General features: G+C 47.5%; 3 non-coding genes across 3 annotated transcripts; 1 reads left to right on the top strand and 2 right to left on the bottom strand.

Annotated features, from left to right (window-relative positions):
* Positions 1 to 4,840: 4,840 nt before the first annotated feature.
* On the bottom strand, positions 4,841 to 4,912 carry Trnae-cuc (transfer RNA glutamic acid (anticodon CUC)). The gene has a single exon. It is a non-coding gene; the product is annotated as a tRNA-Glu (tRNA).
* Positions 4,913 to 5,318: 406 nt separating this feature from the next.
* Positions 5,319 to 5,390, bottom strand: Trnad-guc (transfer RNA aspartic acid (anticodon GUC)). Its single transcript has one exon. It is a non-coding gene; the product is annotated as a tRNA-Asp (tRNA).
* A 472-nt stretch (positions 5,391 to 5,862) lies between these two features.
* On the top strand, positions 5,863 to 5,945 carry Trnal-cag (transfer RNA leucine (anticodon CAG)). The gene has a single exon. It is a non-coding gene; the product is annotated as a tRNA-Leu (tRNA).
* Positions 5,946 to 7,600: the final 1,655 nt, after the last annotated feature.

The following is a 7,600-nucleotide window of genomic DNA, read 5'->3' as shown; positions in this document are numbered from 1 at the left end:
TCTCTCTCTCTCTCTCTCTCTCTCTCTCTCTCTCTCTCTCTCTCTCTCTCTCTCTCACACACACACACACACACACACACACACACACACACACACACCCCTAACATATTTTTAATTAAAAAATAAACTTAAATAGTTTGAATTTTACCTGTTACCTATGTTGTGTAATTACAGCATTTAATACCCACAAACTGCTCGCGATTTTCTAGTTGTTGGCCTCTGTTTTATCTGGACTTTCCTTTTTGTTTTGTTTTGAAGCAGGGTCCCTCTATGCTGCCCTGGCTGTCCTGGAACTTGATTTATAGACTATGCCTGCCTTTGCCTCCCAAGTGATGGGATTAAAGATGTCTCTAGTCTCCTATGTTGGGTTTTATTTTACAGTGTGTTGTTTTCTTACAGGGTTTTGCTGTAGCTTTGGAGCCTGTCCTGGAACTAGCCCTTGTAGATCAGGTAGGCCTCAAACTCACAGAGATCTGCCAGGCCGGCTACAATGTATTTATTTTTTAAATTAGCTCAAATTTAGAGTGATCACATTTTTAACCTTAGCACTCAGGAATTCTAAGGCAAGAAAATGTGGGGTTTGTGGCCCATCTAAACTATAAATCCAAACTCTGAGAAAGCAAACAAAAGGACAGACTCCTTTGTCCAAGTCTTAACTCCCAGTACCCAGGAAGAAGAGGTCAGTGGATGTCTACGAGTTCCCGTTGGACCTGCCTGTTTGGGATTGCTTAATCCACTCTGCTGGGGACATTTACACGTTAGAAATCAACATAGAGCCAGATGGTGGTAGTGTATACCTTTAATCCCAGGACTCAGGAGACAGGCAGATCTTTGAGTTCAAGGACAGCTCTGATCCACAGAACAAGTTCCAGGACAGCCAGAGAGACACAGAGAAAGCCTGTCTCAATAAACAAACAAATAAACAGGAAAAGGAATTCATGCAGAAAGATTGGATTAACGTACATGGTTTTAATAGGATGCAGACCCGCCTTCCCCCGCTTCCTTCTCTATATGTGATAGAATGTCCCGATAGTGCCAGAAACATAGCCAGCAACCTCCCCTAGCCATGAAACCTGCTGGCTTACACCTGACCTGGCTCCGGAGTTTTCACACGGCCTAGGCCTTCCTTCGTGTCACAAATACCTTTTGTTGCCCTGTGTTTCCCATGGATACAAAGCCTATGCAAAACTTGGTTTAAGGGAAACCAGGGAAACCATGGTACCTCGTGAGTTAGGTATTTGCACCTGGCATTGTATTCTCAGAAGCTTATATCAGTTTGTTCTGAGATATGGAAATCTACTTAAGTTCATACTCCACGTGTCACCGGGTCTTCATTTCTCTGTCCTGTGTGAACCCACACACCCGTGCCGAAATATTCGCGATGTCGGTATTTACTCCCTGTTCATTGGGCCTCTAAGAGCAGGTGTGTTCCAGGTTTGGACCGCACGGGTAATGCCACCAGCTCCCTGCTGTCTCCACTTTGACGGTTCTTCTCAGGTAGCCCAGTTAGGGAGTCCAATCAGCACGCTTAATTTACATATTTTAGGAATGGGGTCATTCTCAATTCATTTCATCTGAGAGAAGGGGGTGGGGCAGAGGAATGGGGACACACATGTCTATCCATAATAAACTTTATGTGTGAAATGAACTATAATGAGTTAAGCAAAAGTAAGGTTCTGAGAGCATCAGGGTTCATGGCAACAGTGGCAGCTCCCCACTGAGCTTCACCTGTGGTCAGCGTCGAGCAATTCAGAATGTTTGAAAAGTGTATCAGACTTTGACAAATAGAACGGAGGACTGTGGAATATTTGTCCGGTGGTTATAATAGTGGCTAGATGTAAAAGCAAGATTTCCTAACCAAGAATTAACCCCAGACCATGGTGCTGACAGTCATGAACCCTAGCCACTAGACCACCAGGACGGCGTAATGAATATTTTTACGTAGTGCACTCTGGGAGAACTTTGCAGCACTAGTTTGAATATTTTTGTTTGTTTGTTTTAGTTTTTCTGAAATGAGGTCTTACGTAGTCCAGGCTGGCCTCCAACTTGATAGGTAGCCAAAGATGGCCTTGACCTCCTAATCCAGATGCCTCTGCATCCCAAGTGCTGGGATTGCAGGTGTGAGCTGTGGTGCCCCTCTTCGAGTACGTTCTAGTAGTTTTTAGATGTACCTGGGTATTTGGAGACGCTTGTGGGTCTAGCACATTGGCTGCCGAGGCTTCATTGACAGAAAATAAGGAAGGAAGACATTCCAAGTCCTTCTTGAGGTACTTCTGTCTGACTGTAACTTCTCCTTTGCGTTCTCATTTTCTTAGGAAGGGCCCCGTGCTGTGTGAAATGTGTCTGGCGTTTTGTGCATTCCAACAGTTGACCTGTTTTCCATCAGTTCAGTTCTCCGGTCCCTGGGGGACTCTAAGAGGATAGAGGCTGAATGTTTGCTGCCCCTAAACCCTTCCAAATTGCCCCCAAACCACTCTTGTTCCCTCTTCGTTGTTTTACTGTCTGCTGTGAAAAATTAATGGCATTAGCTGGACACGGCAGCCAGCACTTAGGAGCCGGAAGCAAGGGGCAGGATAATGGCCTCTAGCTTGAAGCCAGCCTGGCCTACATAGTAAGTTCTCATCCAGGCAGGACTTCCCCATGAGTGGGTGTGGGAATAAGAGAGAGTAATAGTGTGGACAGATACAAGCAAAGTAATATGTGTGTGACTATATACATGTTATTATATGTTATATGATAAAATATGATAGAATGCTATTCTTGGTTGTCAACTTAGCTACATCTGGAGTTCACTAAAATTCAAGTGGCTGAGTACACCTATGATGGGTTTCCTTAATTAAATAATTGAAGTGGGAAGACCCACTTTCACTCCAGATCTCTTGAGGTGGGAAGGTCCACTTTTAATCTGGACTACATAAAGACACGGGAGAAGGAAACACACACTCACACACACTCACTCACACACACACACACTCACTCTCTCTCTCTCTCTCTCTCCGCTTGCCCTCCCTCTGGCTGACACATGCATTCCTTCACTGACATCAGGGCCTACTTCTCTGAGATTCCGGCCTACACCGAAGACGTCCAGTGGAGGCATCCAGCCTCATGGTCTGAGCAACTACTGGGTTCTTGGACTTTTGGTTGGTAGACAGCCGTTGTTGGAGTAGCAGGTCGACAGCTGTAAGCCACTCTAATAACCCCTTCTCTATTCAGAGAGAGCCATTCTACAGTTGTGTTCCTGTAGAGAACCCTGGCTAGCCACAGAGGGAAGAGGGGAAAGGAAGAAGAAAGGGAAACACACAAACCTCAGGTTTGGCCTGCACTCTCTAAATGTGTGAGGAGGTAGGGTAGGAAATGTCTCCACTGAGGGCACCAGAATTTACGAGACTCTGGATTAGAAGTTGAGCTTCTGGGTCCTAAGAAAGAACAGAAAAATTAACGGCTACAAAAGAAATAAAACACTCCCTTAAGGCCCTGACTTAACAGCTAAATGAGCTAACCTGGTGGAAGCAAATTTGGTTATAGCCATTTTAGTCACAAATTAAGTAAGCTATTCAGAAGCCTCTGTAGGGCAAGTTCCGGGCCTAGGGTAACCCTTATCTCCCTGTGAGTTAAGATCCCCTGCAGACCTGCGGGTCCCAGGCACCAGAAGTAATTAGTATTTCCCTTGTTAGTAAATATTTACAGACTCTCAGCACCCCCCTTTCTCTTCCTAGCAGCTAGGGGATGCCTCCAGCCCTGACATTCCAGCATCCTCCCCTCCTCCCTGCCTGTTTGCTATATAACACTCCTGAGAAAAAAATAAAGTTGGCAGCTTGATCAGAATCCAGACTTGTGTCCATTTCTTGTGTCTCTTGCCTCTCTCTTCATTCCTCTCTCTTCCAGGGCCCAGGGACCCCGGTTCATTTCCCGCTGGTCAGGACACTAACCAACTGTTCCACAAAGGCCATACCAATACAAATCCTCTTAAAGATCGTATTTATGAGGGGCTCATCAGCCTCCACCTTTGCCCGGGGAGCTATGGACAGTTGGTGACTTCTGAGAAAAAGAGACTCAGTTTTCTTAAAGGGTGAATGAAGTCCCTGGTACAGTTGACCAGGTTTCATTAAACGGCCGCATACACAGAAAAGTATGGGCATCACAAACCGAGCCCAAAGCCATTCATCATTTGGCGTTCTCGTCTATGGAAAGTTCAACAAAGATTTCTGACATTCCAGCCATAGTTCCCAACAGTTACTCAGAGGTTCCTGGTTAGAGGCTGAGGACATCACACCTGATGGCGTTAAATGTTTAAATGACGAAATGATCCTGGAAAAAGTCCGTCCTGGGCAGCTGCACTGTAACCACACGCTATGTTTTCAGCCCTCTCTGATTTACAATCACCGAGAGCCCCTGGAGCTTTGGAGAAGAGCAGGAGTTCAAGGATCAAGAGCCCAGAAGACTCAAATCAACGAACGGCCTTTCCAGTCTGCTTTGCTTTGCAGCATCCAAGAAGGTGATAGAAAGCTCATCAGGTGCGGGTGCGACGGTCCTGAGAGATTCTTTCAGACCTAAGAACCGGCGGTGTGGTCAGGTGATCTGGGCACTCTGAGTGGCATGTGTGTGCGCCGCGTGTGATGGTGGCAGTGTAACTTCGCACCAAGGGAAGCAGAAACACTGAGATGTGCAAGTGTAAATTTCGGGGAAGTGCGTTAAAATGTATAGGATTGCAAGGCAAAGAGAAATGTCCTTGTATGGTGAGGTGTTGCTGGGCAGCATGAGGACCGTGAGAAATATTTGGCGAAAAGGAAAACAGTTTTATGAAGGAAACTAGGGTATGATCACTAAAAAAAAGCTACACTTCCCTGACCGGGAATCGAACCCGGGCCGCGGCGGTGAGAGCGCCGAATCCTAACCACTAGACCACCAGGGAGTGATAGTTCTGTCTCTTCCATAATAAGTCCTGACTATGATTAGATGTTCACGACTAACACGGCTGTTTGATGGCCAGCCATAAGCGGACGCCACACACATTCCCTGGGGATACTCCCACTCCTCACAGCCTCAAAACCTCCCGCGCCTTCTTCTGTCCTTCGCGCAGTCGTGACACGGACAGAGAGGCGCCAGACCTTGAACCTTGGCAAAAGGTGCGTAAACTGCGTGTCACGGTTGCCTATCAGGTCCTCCCCATGACAGCCCCAACCTCAAAGTCAAAGCCGACACCCACGCCAACCCCAACCGGGCCTCCGCCGCCGAGCGCGAGCTGTTCCTCGAGGGCCACAGGAACCAGGGAGCAGCCGGGACAACACCGAGAGGGCACAAAAAAGAAGATAGCACGTCTCCCCGTCGGGGAATCGAACCCCGGTCTCCCGCGTGACAGGCGGGGATACTCACCACTATACTAACGAGGATGACGACGGCAGTATTGTCCCCAGGACGGCGGGCCATCTCCGACGCACTTCGCAGCGCCCGCCACCCTCCCTCCGGAGCACCGCCGACCTCCGCACCGAACCCCAAAGTCTCCCCGACGCAACCAAACGCCCCTCCCACCAGGACCCGACACGCCGCCCTGTGTGACCACCGCGACCCTGGCCCCCTGCCTTCTCCGGAGAAGAGGCGATGTCTGGCAGGCATGTACTGTTGCTGTGCTGGTTCCTACACTGAAGATGGTGTGACCCAGCCCGCCTGTGAAAAGACCAGAGCTCCGGGGACTTGGAGCATCGTGGCCATCTGAGTAAAAGACGGTTGCTTGTTTTCTGTGGGTAGGTTGGCAGCTTCAGTGTGGAGTCAACAGGTCCCTGTTGTCAGATCCAATCACCAATAGGTGACTGAACGGGTTCGAGTTGTCCCTGCCAAGAACGTGCCGACATCTTGCAAGCGGTAGTCAGGATGGCCGAGCGGTCTAAGGCGCTGCGTTCAGGTCGCAGTCTCCCCTGGAGGCGTGGGTTCGAATCCCACTCCTGACACATGTGTTTTTTTTTTTTTTTATCTTTTATCTTTTGGATTCTTCATTGTAAGGTTAGCAATTCTTTTCTCTTCCTGCCTAGACATAAATACAAATTTTACATTGATTCTCCTCCCTTCCTCACCCCTCCCTCACTCCTTTTTCTTATGAATGCTTGGCACGCGGTGCTATTGAGTACATCCCCAAGCCCTTTTTAACTCAAGCCTTACTTTATTGTGCTTTAAGTGTCGTCAGCATCACCCCTCACCCTCACCCCACGTTAACATATTTAGGTTTTCTCCTCATTGCTTCTGCATTTTCAATCATCGCTGAAAGACCATTACACTTCATGCTGAATCCTTTTCCAGATCCTTACAACTTGATTTCCACATCTGGTACAAGCCCTATTCAGACTATATAGTTGAATGGTGAGAGTGAACCCTTCTTCTGCAGGATAGCTATTCAGTGTTCCCACCTTTATTTGGCATATAGAACTATTTTTTCTTACTACTTTCTGATACTAGCCTTTACACACTAAATTTCTGATTTCGTATTTAACTCTAAACTTTATGTTTGGCTTGTTTCTTTGTGGGTTTTGCCCAGGAGGGCTGGTCAGGTGCTTTACATGTTAGCTACAAACCCCTGCTCTTTTCAATTTTTTGAGATAGCATCTCACAGAATTGTCAGGAGTGGCCTAAAACTACGTATCAAAGCCGGGCAGTGGTGGTGCACGCCTTTAATCCCAGCACTCGGGAGGCAGAGGCAGGCGGATCTCTGTGAGTTCGAGGCCAGCCTGGTCTACAAGAGTTAGTTCCAGGACAGGAACCAAAAAGCCATGGAGAAACCCTGTCTCGAAAAATCCAAAAAAAAAAAAAAAAAAAAAAAAAACTATGTATCAAAGACTGACTTCACACTTGAGATTCTCCTGGCTGGTCTCCAGTTTTCTAGAACTCAGACTGAGGCTGCCTCAAGTCTCCATTCTTCTTCCCTTCTTGCATTTGCCACCACTTTCTCTCCCTTTACTATACTTTAATGTATGGGTGAGTGTTTGCCTGAATGTAAGAGCTCCATGATGAATACAGAGGCCGCAGAGGAACTCCATACTCCTGGACTGAGGCAAAGCACCCGTGAGCTGCCATATGGGTTCTGGGAACCAAAACTGAGTCGTCTACAAGACGCGGCTGGGCTGACCTTGAATTTGCCTTTAGTGGAAGATGGACTTGAACCCCTGATTCTTCTGTCTCTCCCTCTGACTACTTAGACTACAGGCCTGCACCACCACACCTGGCTTACTTGTTACTGTTGTTGGTCGTAGTATAGTTGTTATTAGGGGCGAATGTTCTGTGCACTTGTGGAGGTCAGGGGACACCGTTGTGGTGTCAGGAATGGTGAGTATTTCCTGCCTGTATTTCTTCCAAGAACAGACCAAGGGAGACAGGAGGTCTACAGAGTTCCAGGACAGGCAGAGCTACACAGAAAAACCCTGCCTTGAAAACCCAAACAAAACAAAACAACAATCAAACAAACAAAAAACCCACCCTGTTTGTAGTCATACAAATACAAATATGACTCATTTAAAAAAACAAATTTATGGGGGGAAAAAAGGCAAGTTGGGCGGTGGTGGCACGTGCCACTCACTCCCAGTACTTGGGAGGCAGAGGCAGGCAGATCTCCGTG

This window comes from Alexandromys fortis, unplaced genomic scaffold (genome assembly GCF_014885135.2).
Source record: "Alexandromys fortis isolate MF-2015 unplaced genomic scaffold, M_Fortis_MF-2015_v1.1 scaffold_51, whole genome shotgun sequence".
NCBI lineage: Eukaryota > Metazoa > Chordata > Mammalia > Rodentia > Cricetidae > Alexandromys > Alexandromys fortis.
Note: the sequence above shows the minus strand (reverse complement) of the source record. Positions and strands in the feature narration are given on the sequence as shown.